Source organism: Pholcus phalangioides, unplaced genomic scaffold (genome assembly GCF_987345545.1).
Source record: "Pholcus phalangioides strain wild (caught in Gottingen) unplaced genomic scaffold, Ppha-v1.0 ptg000027l_1, whole genome shotgun sequence".
Lineage (NCBI taxonomy): Eukaryota > Metazoa > Arthropoda > Arachnida > Araneae > Pholcidae > Pholcus > Pholcus phalangioides.
Window position 1 is genome coordinate 12,394,878 of NW_028301617.1, and position 17,154 is coordinate 12,412,031.

The following is a 17,154-nucleotide window of genomic DNA, read 5'->3' on the forward strand; positions in this document are numbered from 1 at the left end:
GATGTCATGTTCTACAACTGGCCGAAATGTGTGTGGGAAATGTTCAGCACGTGGCGTGAAATGTTGCCCACAAAGTAAGGTAAAGTTCTTGGATTGTCGCGACTCACCAGACCTTTCAGATGGCTCCAAAGCTAAAAATCGCATGGATCCGGGGATCGGGGAGGCCATAGGTTAGGGAAGTGCCGGCTGATGACACGTTTCTTCTGGAAAAGGGGGTTTTAAGAACATTATTAACACACACTGCAATGTGTGGATGAGCTCCGTCTTGCATAAAGATTGCGTCTGCAAGGCAAAGGCAGTGACGTTCTTGCAGAGCCGGAACAACTTCGTTCTGTAACAGCAATGCATATCGCTTCCCGGTGATCCAACATGCCACTGGACCTGTAGAACGCAACTCCTTGTAGAAATAGGGACCGAGAATAAATGATGTAGTAAATCCACACCATACCGTCACTTTTGGTGAATGCAACGGAACCTCTAAGATAGCGTGCGGATTTCCTGGTTCCCTAATTCGGCAACTGTGGATGTTGACTGCACCATCCAAGTGAAAATGCGCTTCGTCTGTCCAGAGGATATTCCAACGCCATTCTGAATCGACCTCACCGCGAGCTACAAACTACAGTGAGAATCAGAGTCGAGCGTCACAATCATGTGGAAGCAACCACTGCACAAGTGGAAAAGCGCGATCTCGTAAACTTATCGTCATTGTGAGTAGCAAACACGTCGAAAAAGAAGCGACATGAGTAACTAATTTTTTCCCAACACTTCATGAAGTCCTCCACAAAATTTCACATTTTTTTCTGATGACTGGTTTCGCCTGTAGGCTACTTTATAATAGGGTCTTTTAATTACGGACGCCCTGTACATATATTTACAATTAGTAAACGATTGCACTGCATGGAAAACTTTTATTTCTGTTTATCAAATTATTTTTCACATCATCTGTATATCTATGCAGTACAGCAATAGTAATGCTCTATCAACACCAACATTTACGTAAATAGTTTGCGCAGTGAGCTTAATCGATATCTCAACAACGTTGAAAATCATCATTTAAGTTAAGCAGTTGCCATCGGCTATACGTATCTGGGGTCTGTCCAACCAAAATTTTGGCCTGATTTCCGGATCTAAAAAAAAATGCCCCTTTACAAAATTCTGGACCTGAAAAATGGACTTCACAAATGCATCGTCAAACATTGACCATATGACCCGTATATTACGGGACTCTTCATATATATATATGTAAATGAATGCTTCCGAAAATATTTCTTTTCTAATTTATCAAATTCATTTCAAAAGAAAAGAAATTCAATGGTATTAAGTTGGTGTCAAATCCATTTGAAGAATTAAATTAATGACTTGTAATTTTCAGGAGACGTGCGCCTACGCGCCTCCTTCACGAACCACCCCTGTTAATTAGGCAATTATTCACACAACAAAAAAAGAAAGTGTCACCAATTTTACATTATTGGTGACATCTCTTTTAAATCGGCATTGATACACCGACCAGAAAATGCACTCAATTATTAAAAAATTTATTTGGTGATCAATAACATCGACTTAGTGTGCAGAGTATATTGTATACGGGTGTTTACTGCATTACACTTCTGTGCACTGCACAAAAAGTAACAACACCAACAACTTCATTGACACTAGAAATAAATTACCTTTTGGGTTTGATAATACGATTGAGTAATCGACATTGGATGTACCCAAAATTCCAAAACGAACACGGCTATACTCGTTTCGGAACTAGATGAAGTTCCTTCATCAGTAGCACAAAGAAGAAAGAAAGATATTGAAAAACTCCTTATAGCGGGAGTTACTCGCTGTACGGACGGAAATTCCGTCCTCTTACTCTACTCTTTTGTTGCCGGTTCATTTTGAATTTGACTCTGTCTACAGCAGCGAGTAACTCCCGCTATAAGGAGTTTTTTTTGCTTCTTTGTTTCTGCTACTGATGAAGGAACTTCATATAGTTCCGAAACGCGTATAGCCGTGTTCGTTTTGGAATTTTTGGTATATCCAACGTCGATTACTCAATTGTATTCATTATCACTACCAATGGCAAAAATATTGTAGCGATTTCAAAATGTGTTGAAAATATATCGCGATAGAGATATTTACAAATAAATTAATATCTTACATTGAGATGAATTTAACAATAGAATAAAGGCATTTACGTGGAAGATTTGTAGAAAGTTATCATTATACAGGGATGTATCGTAGTTTCGAGTATCTTTGCAACGAAGTTTCACCGTGTAAAATTTTTCCAAATGTGTAATTAAATGACATTTTAAACAATAATGCTGTCTCTAAACCGTGTTACTTAATTAAAGTAACAAAATTTAAAGAATTATTGATTACAGTGAACAACTTGATAAATTAATGATGAGTAAATAGTTTTGAGTTCTACTAATTTGTCTCCGTTGCTCTCGTCGACAAATATACAGCCATGCTTATTTCCGTAACGCGAACTCAATGACTGCTTTCCAATCCTCGTTATCTAACGCCTGGCATAGCGATAACGATAATGAAGATCGCTAGTAACGATATGAGAAAAATCAACCTTTAGCGGTGTTGACGTAAATCTATCGCACAATGTACCGCAAATCTCAAATTCGTTTAAACGCATTCATAACAATATCAGCGTAAAATAGACCCTCCCAGATCTCCTGGAAGTGAACGTGTTTGGGATGCACTTAGGCAGACAATCATAAAGCTCCAACAAATACCGAGAATCATCCAGAAGCTAAGAACTACGAATGGGTGCGACCTACCCGAGGGACACATCGACAGTATGACAATCCGTCAATGGTTGTTACAGGTGGCCATACATCAACTCAGAATCCTTTTACAAGGGTCGTTGAAAGTGTTTGGAACTTGTTCGTGCTCTCTCAGACCTATGCTATAAATTACTATTCCAGGCCACGACGCAACTGCATTTTAGGGTGTTTTGAAAATTATCGAGCATTACTTATGCGATACAGTGTTTAATGCCACTGTGAATACCATTAAATTGAGTCTGGAGTCTTTTAGGGAGAGAGATTCGAGAAAAAATGCTTTTGTTCTCTGAATTTTGAACCCCAGTGTACGTGTTGTGATTGGCTCATCGAAGATTCATCGAGATCAGAAAAACCGCAGGTTAATGACATCTTAAGAGTCTAATTCGAAGACCTCCAAAATGCCCCAATTCCAATTTGACCTTTCTCTCAAGAGATTCTTCGGCCTTTGCGACTCATTTGTGTAGGAAAAAAAAGGAAAAAAATAAGAGAAAAAGATATTTTTTCACAAAAAAAAACAGAAACAAATACGGCAATGAGAGCAGATGGCGTGCTGGTCAGTCTGTCTGTAAGTACCCGTAATGCAGGGTTGAGGAAGAGAGAAGGTGTGTAAGAGCGTGAGTGAGTGTGTACACACGAGATAAGTTTTCGTGTAAAGAGTCCGATAGGTGTGGTCACCAAAATCACCGGAGAGTTTGTTTTTTCCTTTTTTTCCTATCTTACAGAAAATAAAATGACCGACGGTCAATTTATGACTCAAGAGATGGGGGAAAAAAAGAAAGGAAAATAATAAAATTGGGCCAAACAGTGAGAAAATGTCATTATGAAGTTCGGTCCTGGATACCCAGTGACCTTGTGCGAACGATCCGTCACCCCTGTATGCGCCAATGACTTTTTGAAATGACGCGTGTACTTGACTGATTATTTATTATAATTATTATTATTATGAGTACTTTTTTTTCCCCGGATGATAATTGTGTCACGGACGATGGAACTTGATGATTATGCTTTCTCGGAACTTGGGACTCTAATTTATGTTCCTGTGTCTGGAATATCAAGGGCAAGGTCATCTCAACGAGATCGGGAACCTGGGGCACCCAGCTATTTTCGCTCCGTTTCCTCTGGTCCTATTAAAATGACCCTAATTTATGAAAAAAGTGGAACTAATGAAAAAGATAATTTCAATATTTTGCATTTTCATTTTTCTCCCAATTTTACCCGTGGCTCTTCCGTCAATGGTGGGGCTGACAGGGCTTTAGCCCGGGAGCCGAGGCGAATTGCTATCATTTTTTTGTTTCATCACGCTATAAATTCACTATAGCCCTGCTGGATAATGTGGGAAGCCATGATTTTACCACATATCACACTTTCGACTGAGCAAAAAGTAATACGGTTACCCATGAAAATTCGTCGGTTCATTCTTCAACTGATGAGAACAAAAATGATTGGGGCCATTCAAGTATTACGTTAGCAGATTTTCAGCCATTTTTGACCCCCCACCCTTGTCAGCAAAATTTCTTCAGCATCTTAGAATATTTCATATGTTCAAAAAGGGGTAGTTGATGACGTAAGCAACCTTCGAACCCCCTCCCCTTGATGCTGTATTTGAATGACCCCTTGGCAATTGTTGCCATGTTAGAAAACGTGTTTCTCATTCATTCACTACATGAAGCAATATCTGAAGGAAAAAAAACCACGCTGAGAAATTCTTGTGTTTGTTGCTAATTTTGATTAACCTCATATGTGAAGAAATAGCACAATTCAAAATTCATATGCGTTGATACGGAATTCCTCAGCAACGAAGGAACATTAATCGTTACATGTTACCAAATCACAGAGAAAGAATCTCAGCCGAATTGTTCAACAATAGAGAGCTCATCTCATCAAAGGTTGGTGGTGAGTGACAAAATCACACTTAGGCCCCTTTCACATGTGAAGCGGATTCGTGCATAAAAACTATTTCTTTATGTCACTCACTTGGTTATTATCACGGTCACTCATTCCATCACTACTTCACCAACTCTGGCCATATCGCTATATTGCCATTAGTGAGATGGGTTGGAAGTGAAGGCGCTGGTCGCCTCGAGTTCGTTGATCATTGATCGTTGATCATTTTTGTCGCACCACGGTCATTTTCTGCACACGAGGGCTAATTAGACCGGGACCTACAATTTATTGCCGATTCCGAACGGCAGGCTTGTTTTGTATACTCGTCGAGAGGTTGATGCGCTAACCCCTCGATGGGGGACTCCCTGCGGTAGTAATTTTTTGCTGCGGTCAAGTCGCCGTATTTTTGTTGTACCCCTGTGTCAGGAAAGTTTTCTGACAAGGACGAACCGGGTATCGAACTCGCGACACCTCTAAACATCCTTTGGTACTTTAGGCGAGTATCTTATCGACCGGGCTACCGCTACCGGAGTTCGTTAGGGAAAATATCAATACCCTCCCTTGGGTTTGAACCCGGGACCCTGACCACAACCTTGACGGTGGTAGACGAGCATCTTACCACCATGCCACTCGGGTACCTCATTCCATCACTCATTTGTTTATTATCGGTCACTCATATGGGGCCGTTCAAGTATTACGTAAGCAAATTTTTAGCCATTTTTGACCCATTTTTCAATCACTCGGTTACTCGCTTGGTCACTCATACAGTGAAGCACGTGGTCACTCATGTGGTTAATCAATTAGTCACCGATACGGTCAATCACTCTGTCACTGACTTGGTCAATCACTCTGTCACTGACTTGGTCAATCATACAGTAAATCACTCTGTCACTGACTTGGTCAATCATACAGTAAATCACTAGATCACTCATGTGGTCAATCATACAGTAAATCACTAGATCACTCATGTGGTCAATCATACAGTAAATCACTAGATCACTCATGTGGTCAATCATACAGTAAATCACTAGATCACTCATGTGGTCAATCATTTGGTCACTCATGTGGTCAATCATTTGGTCACTCATGTGGTCAATCATTTGGTCACTCATGTGGTCAATCATTTGGTCACTCATGTGGTCAATCATTTGGTCACTCATGTGGTCAATCATTTGGTCACTCATGTGGTCAATCATTTGGTCACTCATACAATCAATCACTTGGTCACTCATACAATCAATCACTTGGTCACTGTTACGCTCAATCACTCAGTAACTCCCTTGAACACTCATACGGTCAACCACTCAATCACTCGCTCGGATACTCATACGGTCAACCACTCAATCACTCGCTCGGATACTCATACCGCCATTCATCTGGTCACTCATACAATCATTCATATGATCAATCACTCACTTGGACACACATACGGTTACTCACTCACATACAGTCAATTCCACACTCATTCTTCACTCACTTAGTAATTTGTACGGTCACTAATTCATTTCTAAAGCAGATTTCACACTCACTTGGTCACTCACACACTTATATGGTCACTCACACAATCAATAACCCATACAGTCACTTATGCGCTCAGGGCAGGTGAAATATCAGGTGCGAAAATTTCGGGGGCGAAACGTCCCGGGGCCAAATGTACTGTTCAAAATGTCAGGGTCGAAATTTTGGAGGTGAAATGTGACGGGGACGAAATGTCGGATGCGAAATGTCGGGGGTGAAATTTCCGGATACCGATTTCCACGACCCTCACAAGGGGGAGTTGACAGGCAGGATCGTCTTAAGAGCATCAAGGGTTCCCGAGCCAAGGGATTTTTTGGTGTCCCTAACGGAAAAATTCTCGAAAATTCAACAACGTCTCGTTTTTCTGAGGCACCTCTTCTCTTGAGGCCCTTCGGGCACGGGTCGGGGGGGAGAGGCATTCGTTAAGACGGGACTGCCTAATGTTCGCTCCAGGCATCCTCCTTTTTCAGTTTTGATTCTGGTAACCCTATCTGAGGACCACATAATCCGTATTTTCACTTATTTATTCGATCATCCATATTGTCCGAATTTTTTTGTGGAAAGAAATAATTTTTTTCTACATAAAAAAATCGATTATTGCAAATGTACGAATTTTGTTGCCGAAATTTTCGTCTCATAAGAAAAATTTTATGCTACAAAATAACAAAGAACTATCTCTCTCTCTCTCTTTTTCATCATCGCATGAGTTGTTTTAAATTTCGAGATTAGATGGCAGCACCAACAGTATATAAATATCAAGCCCACTGAATCTCTGTCGTCTGCTACTCTCCAGGTTCCTTGTTTTGGACGTCTCCTTGTGTCCTGAAAAAATTACTGAACTGGAAGTTCGAACTGCCAGTTCTTGTAGGGAACCGAACAAACCGTCTGTCGTCTGCTCATTAAGAGGTTCTTTGTTTTGGACGGCTCCTTATGATCTCAAATAAAATAACCGAACTTTCAGTTTAAATTTCCAGTTCAGTTTATGAGCTTCGTTTATAAGGAACTGAGCGGAATAAAGAATATAGTTTTTTTTTTACTTTTGACTTCATCATCACCACGTGAGTCACTTTTAAATTTGAGATTAGATGGCAGCACCTACTATAAAGTGGAGTCTGGAAATTCACTACTTCTTATGATCTTACCTGTCGTCTGCTTGTTTGGAGGTCTTTTGTTTCGGATGTGTCCTTGGGTCTTTAAAAAATAACTGAACTAGGAGTTTGATCTTTTTGGTCAGTTTATAAGCTTTGTTTCTAAGGAGCAAAGCTGAATGAAGAATTTAGTTTTTTATACTTTGCGCTCCGTGATTAGTCTGACCATATTTCCTCCAGAGAAATATGGGAAATTGGAATTCCAAATACGGGAAAATACGGGACATCGCCAATTATCGCCAAGAATGACGCCAAAAGTGCACAAAGTTGCCAACTATAGCTAAAATTACAGAAAAATCGAAATGGCGGGAAACGAAGTGTTACTGCGAATTGCAGTGTATTAAAATGAATTCCACGAAATAAAACGTTCAATAAGACAAATGCAGGAGATTAATGTTCTTATTTATAGTTTTAATTATCATAATATAATTTATGAGCTGAAAAATAATTTCAATCGTTGACTTCAATGAACAAAAATCCAAGTAGGCGTCATGTAAAAAACGGGAAAAACTGGGACACGTTTGCAAAAAAAGTCGGGACTGTCTCGGAAAATACGGGACGTATCATCACATAAGGAACTTCCGATTTTGAAAGTAGATGGCAGCAGCAACAATATTTTCAAAAATGACTGTCTTAACTAAGCTGACCATATTTTCTCGAGAGAAATACGGGACATTGGGATTCCAAATACGGGGAAATACGGGACATCACGAATTATCGCCAAAAATGACGCCAAAACCAAACAAAGTCGCCAAATATTGTTGAAATATGTGGCGGAGAAATATATATATTGGCTATATATCGGAGAAATCACAATGGGGGCAAATACAGCATTACTGCTAATTGCAGTGGATTAAAATGAATTCCACGAAAAAAAAATTTCACTAAGACAAATGTGGGAGATTAATATTCTCATTTATAGTTGTAGTTATAATATAATTTATAAGTTGAAAATAATTTCAATCTTTGACTTCAATGAAGAATAAAAATTCAAGTAGGCTTCGTGCAAAATACCGGAAAAACCGGGACACTTTTGCCAAATAGTCGGGACAGCCCAAAAAACAGAAAATACCGGTACTCTCCCAGGAAATTCGGGACGTATGGCCACCCTAGTCTTAACGTATTCTAGAGTATTAAATCAAATTTTAATTCCCTTAAAATTGTTAGTGCCATTGTGAATTCGCGGCAAATGCTGTTACAGGGCAAGAAAAACTACTATTGGCGGACGGCGTAACGTTTCGTGTCACCCGGTGTATACGGGACTCATTACTTCCTATATTTACAATATCTATAGGACGTACTGGCCTAGTCGGGAAGACTGGATGCATTTATCACACTCGCGTCCTGCAGCAGGGGTCGCTAGTCTGGGATGGGATCTTTGTTGGGGTCTTAGATTCAAGATTTTTCACTGGTCCCTCGATAAAGAATTCATAGTATGAAAAAAAATTATGAGAAACTAGGCCGTGTGCCCTATGCAGCCACATGGAGCATCTCTATCCGAGTTGGGAGGTAGGAAAAAAAATTTGTTGAGCTGAGGAACGTCATCGGAAGCACCAAAAATAGATCCCGCACCCCAAGTAGCACAAAGATATAGATCTATATCGTAAAATTTCAGTTTCCAATATAGATCTATATTGGGCCACGATATCGTTCTGGCTAAAAAAGGCATAGTTGGAGATAAATAGGTCTATATCGTGAATGTGATATATTCAAATAATTCAAATTAGATGGCGCCCTTTCGGAAGAAAAAAAAGTGTTATTATTTGGAGGTGGGTGGGTTTGAACCCTTCCCGTATCTTACCAACCCACCACTACAGCACTGATTACTGGCTGTTATTATAACATTAATTCACAAGTTAATTAACAAGTTACTAATTTTTTTTACTTGTATTATCAATCAAATTTATTCATTTTCATGTATGCACAAAAGTTACAAAATAGAAATTGTGAGACATATTTATCATCTTGAGGCAGATAATTGAAAAATTATGTATAACACAAGAAACAAATTAATGTATTGTGTAGTATATTAATTATTTAAAATTATTAATTTATGCTAATAAAACAAAAAATACAGAATAAATAATATGTGAAAAATATGGTAAAAAAAGAAAACATCAAAGGAAAAAAATAATTTTAAGAAAAACACACAACAAAAACAAGAGCAATTTTTTTTTAATTAAAAAATATGTGCAATTATAAAGTGGTAATTAAAGTTGCGGTGGATAAGTTCTCGCTCCTCCTAAAATACCAACATCTACGATGTAAAACATACACAGTAAGGATTCAATTATAACTGACGAAATGATTTTGATATATCAGCATAATCAATCCTATTAAAATCAAAATTTCATATGAAAAATTATTCATTCAAACGTTTTTAATTTCAATTCAAACAAAAAATTGTACGCTCGACTTTAAATTTTCTCCAAATTTTTATTTGAAGGAAATATTTTTATTTAAAGGCACACAATATGTTGATATATCAGCATATTGTGTATCTGATATATATCTTTGTCAGGTTCACGATATGGATGTATGTCATGTTCAGGATATAGAGCTATGTCTTCTTTGATAGATCTATATGAGGTCTATATCGAGAATCTGATATAGATCTTTGTCAGGTGCACGATATAGATCTATGTTTTTCAAACTATATTAAAATAATTTATTGTCCCAAGTTGCTGTTCTTCAAAGTAGAGATTATTCACATGGAATCAAATACATATTCGGCTGAAAAATTAAAGACTTGATCGATTAACATCATAAATAATTTGCACCATATAAGACGAGATCGTTCTATATCATAGTTATGACATCTGATATTCCTCTGACATTTCGATATATAACAATATGGTGCAAATATTGTACTATATCGTTGTGCTACTGGGGACGGACATAAGATTCCTTTCTCTTTTCTGCCCCTACCCACTGGTACATCAAGGCAACCTGAAGACCATCGTAGACCCGGGGCCACAGCTAGAGGTTTGGTCAGCTGTGTCAAGCAAGCATTTTGGCACCCTCTTGCAGGGTCGCAACTTGGAGAGGTGGGTCTCGCGCTCCGAGCGCTGGACCCGAGGGGGCGCAAATTTCATTCTGAAACCTCTCCTTTGACATTACAAGGGGGCGTCAAAATGCGCGCTTGCCCAAGCATCTAGTGCGGCCTTGCCCTCTTGTAATGTTGAAGCAGAGATTAAACCAAACCAGCCGGCTCCTCACTAGTTGCGGCCCTGCCTAAGCCCCGTGGCGAAGTGGTTTTTCTAAGCCGCCGCCTATCTGGATAGAGAAAAATACCTTCCTACCAATTTACGTGTTTATTTCTCAAATTTTTCTATCAGATCTTATATTCATGAGGCCCCTTTTTACAGTTGAGCCCCCCCCCCCTCCTATTAAGACGACACTTGCGAGAAGAGGGGCAGGGGCTATAATCAGCCGATAAAATACTTGTAAATAGGGTCGCCCATAAAATTCTTATCGTAAGTCCGGTATTACACTATAAAAGATTGACAAAAGTTCTTTTATAGAACTTTGAAAAATGCAACCAATAAGCGTATCGGTTTCTAACTCTTGGTTCTTAAAATTTCAACCAAATTTCATTTCACGGCCCCTGTGCTGTGCTCAGGTGGGCCCATATACGTTAAGACGGCGCTAGCCTTGGGAGGGCCGTTGCGGGACGGGGGTGGATTTGGGGCGTCCCCCCCCCCCGAAATGTGAGAAAATGACCAAAAAGGGGGAAAAGATGGCCAAATCTATTGTTCTATCACTTTGGTTCAATGCTGTGTAAGCTAATTTCAATGCCTCGCTTATAACATACACTTCTCGAATCACGTAGGGGCTATGTTATAACCGAACTTGACTGTATTCACATCTAACACAATGTCAGAGGGAAAAGAAGTGATGCTTGTGGTTTCCCTTTCAAGCACGCTCACAAGTAGGTACTGAGAAAAATTACAACTTTCCACTTCAAAACGTGCAAATTACCAAGATTTTGCAAAAAAGTTGTAAAAAATAAAATTTTAGCATTTGTTCGTCAAAACTGGCAAATTTTGCATTTATGGTTGTCACTTCGTAAATACAAGATATATGTATGTATAACTAATTATATTGTATTAATTGTATTATTATTTTTCTAATTATTTTATTAATTTTTGTAGCGTCAACTAAAAAGCACCCAGTGAGTTATTTGGCAAAATTTGGTTTTGCCCATGACGTCTTGCTATCTTTCTTGCTCGTAGTAACCAATCACCTGCGTGCTAATGCCTCTTTTGTGTTGCTAAGAATGTAGGAATTATAAATACGCTGCCAGAATTATGCAACCAAGATTGCCCTGAGAATTTTTTTCAGCAGAGTGAGAGGGAGTGGTGGTAATCACACCAATCTGACTGCCCACGAGTTTCGCTCAGCGTTAAAATTGGCATCAGTCAATGCATATGGAGCCAGCACGTTCATGAACTGTGAACCAGATGGTGACAGGTTCATGTTCCACTTACTGTCACCTAGTTCACAGTCAGTTCCATCAGAGGAGGAAGAGCAAACATCATGATGCAAGTCAGCCACTCCAGACGCGGATGATTAATTGCTGAATGAGTCTTCTATGGATGCCATGTCATTTACAGTGGTAAATGCATGTACATACATTGCTAGCTACATAGCTTGCAGAGCTCTATCTAGTGCCAGTTGCATTCTGTGCAAAGCGGTGATGCTGGACTCTGCCACGTTAGCAAACCACTCCATGTTCATACACTTCAAGCAGTAGCTATAGATTGAAATATCCATAAACTAGATCCTGGGAAATCATCCTTCTGAACTGTTAAATTGTTCCCCAGCTCCTCAACCAAAAATTTCCAAGTGTATAGTCAGTTGTTCGCCTTCACAAGTAGTATAGACACATGATTCTTGCAGTTTAAACTGTATGTCACAAAACTCAAACATCACTTTTCAATATAAAAATTCCCATTGGAAATGCACAAGTTAATTGCACGATATGTTTAAAGTAATTATGTTATACAAAGAATAAATACTTGGAAAATTATTTTACAATCATATATAAGTGCATTTCATGCCTTCTGGGGTTATTATTATTGTAAATATTATCTATAGAATTATTTTGGACAATACAGAGATGCTGCCTGTATTCTAATTTACCTGGGTCGTGGGATCCAGGTTATTAGCCAGATTTGGATCCTTTTTGAGCGAAAGTGGGTCCTCCCAATCATTCACCAGTACCTTGTGTGTCAAATAAGTAATTCATTTCAAAAAACATTTTTAATCCGAGGGTTCATTGAAAACTTAATTTCCGAGCTAATAACTGGGTTCTTTTGCTTTCACTAGAGTCCCATGAGACGTGCGAACCAAATTTTTATGCGTCCTTTTTTTGAAATTCTGAGTATTTGACGTGCCGTAGTGCGTCTCTCTCAACAGCATCTCTGGAATATGTTTTTTTTTCTTATGGAAATACACAATTTGAATAAAGCATAGCATAAACTCTGGGGAGGTGAGGGGGGGAACTACGAAATGATAACATAAGTGTTTGAAAGGATCTTTTACACCATAGATGTAATGCTGATTTCTAATATTAAATCATGTAGATATTCATTGGTACTTAAAACAATACCCTTACTGTGCACAACATTAGAATTGCATCTAGCAGTCAAAATACTGAATTGTTAGACCAAAATGTCCTTTAATTTTGCAATACTGTCTTGTATATTATGCTTGAGACACTTCTTACTTTTGCGTTAAGAATAAGTCACAGAATTACTTAGTCTGACTATGATATGGTATATTAACTAGTATTTATATAATGCACTAGTTTTCCCAATTGAAGCTGTATCTAAAGGTGCATATTTCTGTGTACATCAAGTCCTGCCAGCTCTGTTTTGATTAGAAATACTCTTTAAAACTCTGGATTTATGCAACCTAAGCTAAGAAAGTATTAGGAGTGAGAACAAATAAGTTTAGCAGATGCTGAAAAATAATTTTCAGTTTGAATGAAATTTTGGGCAGATTAGAAAATTTTAAATATTGAAATTTTTGCCGCCTGACAGTCGGGTGGTTAGGGAGCTGGCCTCTCACTGTGCAGGTCTGGGCTCGAATTCCGGTTCAGGCATGGATGTTTACTAACACTAATAAATTTCGTGGACGGATCATGCTGATCCCTTGGGAGTACGTGATGATCACATTATTATTATTATTAGATATTTTTCTCAGTAATTTCGATTCAAAATATAAAACACTTTAATCTACATTAAAGCAAGTGTTTTGTTATTTAACATATCAGGTAAAAAAAAAAAACTATTAGACTACATTCACAATCAGTTTTTGACTGTTTTAATACAGAGTTAGTTTCTCTAAGGTCAAAAAGCTAATGCTGATACCCCATCACACATATTTTGAATAATTAGCTCTATTTTGCTTAGCAAATTGAATACAGGTAATGAGCAGGTTAGGTGAAAAATTTACCATAAAATTATACCTTATATGTTCTAGACCAGTGATTCCGAACATGGGCGATGGAATGTTCCAAGGGGGGGGGGCGGTAGAAGCTACGGGTTTAACGTAGAATCCTCTGGGTTAGCTTGCGTTGGTGGACGATGGGAAAAAAAATTTCTGAAGGGGGCAATGGGACAAAAAAGGTAGAGAAACTATGTTACAAATACAAATACAACGCCACAACAGGCAAACTGCTGTCCCAGAGCTGCTCTCAGCGTCTGGGGCTGATACTCGAGATACCAATTAATACCACTCAATTCAACCCTTGTCCTCAGGTCGGAGTAAATTATTATTTATTTACAGCTATAACAAATAATGTATATATGAGGATGTATTTAAATTACATACTTATAAATCAGTACATACGTTTTATGCTACTATTCCTTGAGCGAGAGAGGAATGGAGAAAGCAATAGGTCAAGACTTACCCCAGACTTTCGTCATCTTCCGCTCCTTCCACTTTCCTCCAAAAACCCCGGACAACCACCTCTCATCAAGACCTAGTTCGTTCTCCCTCTTTCAACCACCTTCTATCGTCCAACTTCCTCCTGTTTCCCTCTCATTGGTTCCGTCTCCTAAACGTCACACCCCCTCCCCTTTGGGTCCCAGACTAGAATCCCTTACTGGAATTCTGCCCCGATGTCTACATACCAATGATAAATCCCTCTGCCACTCCTTCTCAAGGTACCACTGCCCAAAGGGCAGGGTCAATTCTGAGAATCTGCAAAAGGCGTTGGAGGTAACACCTGTGCATATAGGTGTCTCACCTATTTCTATACACGATATCTGAATAAAAGTCCAACCCAGTTCCCAGACTGTCTGGCGTCGTAAATAAAATTATATTCTAAAAGGCTTCATTAAAATTTAACTACAAATTAATGTAACAAGTTAGCGAGTAGCTTGTTACATTCCTCTCCCCTTAGAAAAGAACCTGCAGAGAAACGAGCAGGTTCGGGAAAAAAAACGCGGCCGTCTTTCTATCCTTGTCCAAACCAAAACTAGGCAAAGTCCTATAATAGGTCAATCCAATCTCCTCCTCTTTTCACACAGAATCAGTTGACCGCTCCTCCCTTGGACTTGCGATAAGTAGTAAATGCCAATCAAAGAAGAGGTATTTCCGTATGTGCTTTCTCCCTTCCCCTCTCTTTGTTACAGAACAATGAACCACAGCACCTTGTGGATGCTTATCACCACACAAAAATTATACATGTTTATCAAAGAACAACATTTCGAACACCAATTAACATATTCAACCATAAAAGAAGGAAAACAATCTGAACAAGAAATTACTTGATACCTAATTAACCTATCTATGCAAAGATGGAATGTATCTGTAGCTATAAAATCAATCTGCGTCAGTGAAAAACGTTCTGCTGAAATCAATATTACATCCGGACATTAAAATCAAAATTTTAACTTTGTTCTTCAAATATCGCAGAGTCACTAATATCACATGAGTTTTCAAAGAGAAAATAATTATATAATTGTAATGAGAGATAATGAAATATATGACGATAGTTATTCACAAAGCTGAAAAAAAAACACACACACACACACATAAACCAAATAGCACTCTAATTCTTATAGATGCATGAAGAAATATCCAAATTGTATCGAAAAGTTCTCTACAATCGATCAGTTCATCTTCACCTGACTTTTACCAACGATAATAGACAGCATCGCTTGCTGTCTACGATGACACTACGATCACACTACTCGCGATCCACAACTATGCATCTGTTGATGCCCTGATGAGATGAATCCACTCCTAAGACACAGCTTTCCAACCGCAGTACGAAAACTATAGCAGGGTTGTTTTTCACGCACGTAACTAAATGTCTATTATGTAATTTCACATAAGTAGAATTAGTCTAGTGAATGTAGAGAAAGCTACTCTACTTAGTGTGGCGGGACCTCCCCACGTTTCAGTTGGCAGTCAATCAGCTACCGTCTAGGTAGGGGCAAGTGTTCCTTGAAATTCGGTAAAATGTATAACAGGCACAAGAACCGCTAAGCTACGTGGTAGTTTAGAATCTGGGTCAGAATCTGGGCTCAAGGTCCCTTGAATGAAATTGGGAGACGAATGAACAGAACTACTACTTGAAGCAAGGCCAGCTGTCTCGTATATTTTGATGTCCCTGTGGTACGCATTGTTCTAACCTGAACCGCCGTTTTTGCTCGCCCTGTTTCATCTCTATCTCTTAGATTATACGTATGAGTAGAGCTTGGCGGGAGAGGAGTTACTGGACGTGTTTGATTAGGGTAGGTTGTGGGTATAATGGGAGATATCGGATCCCCCTCATCTTCTGAAACAGTTTCAAGATCAAATTGTCTCCCAACTTCAGGCTGTAGGTATTCAAAAGGCAGGGATGCAAGTAGCTGTAGTTGGTCGTCACCAGTGTCTTCTAGGATATTACTATCGGAATCATCCCCTTCATTTGGAACTGTGTCATTGCCCTCAAACGGTATTGATTCTTGTGGTATAGGATCCTCTATAACTTTTACTTCTGTATTTTCCATGTTTCTCCCCCCGTCCAAAAATTCCCTTGCTAGGTTAACTTTTGTTAATCTATCAACGTGAATTAGCTGAGTATCCCGAGGATTATTGACATTTTTTACACTGAATAGAACTGGGGACCGTTGCTCCTCCACCCGATAGGGTCCCTTTGATTTCCTGGTGAGATGTCGTGATTCCCCTTTTTGTATGTTCGGAAAATATACATAAACTAAATCTCCCACCTTTATGTTTTTATCTGTTGCCACCCGAGAACGATAATACTCTTGTTTCTCTACCGCCAGCTGCATGTTTTTTCGTACTATCTCGTGCGCTCGGCGCATTCTAGGTAAAATCTGCTCAGCGTAGTTGTCAAACGCAAAATAATTTAACCTAGAGTCTTGTAGTATATCAGGGTAGATTGGCATGTCTCGCATAAATAATAGAAAAAACGGGGTGTCCAATGTGCTCGAATGAATAGAACTTCTATAGGACATTAAAATGTGTGGAAGCCATTGATCCCATTCTGATGTTTCGTTTACCATACATGATAACGTGTGACCTATGGTAGCATGACTTCTTTCATTTTTGCCATTAGTGCTTGGGTGATAAGAAGACGTACTTAACTGCCGAATGTTTAATTTATCTAACATTTCCTTGAATACAGATGCGTGCAAATTCGCACCTCTATCACTTAGAACGTAATCGGGCTTACCGTATCTACAAACGATTTCCGAATAAAAGGTGTCTGCTAACGTTTGAGGCCTCGTGTTTGGTAATGCCACCGCTTCTATAAATCGAGAAAAATCGTCCATCATAACAAATATATATTT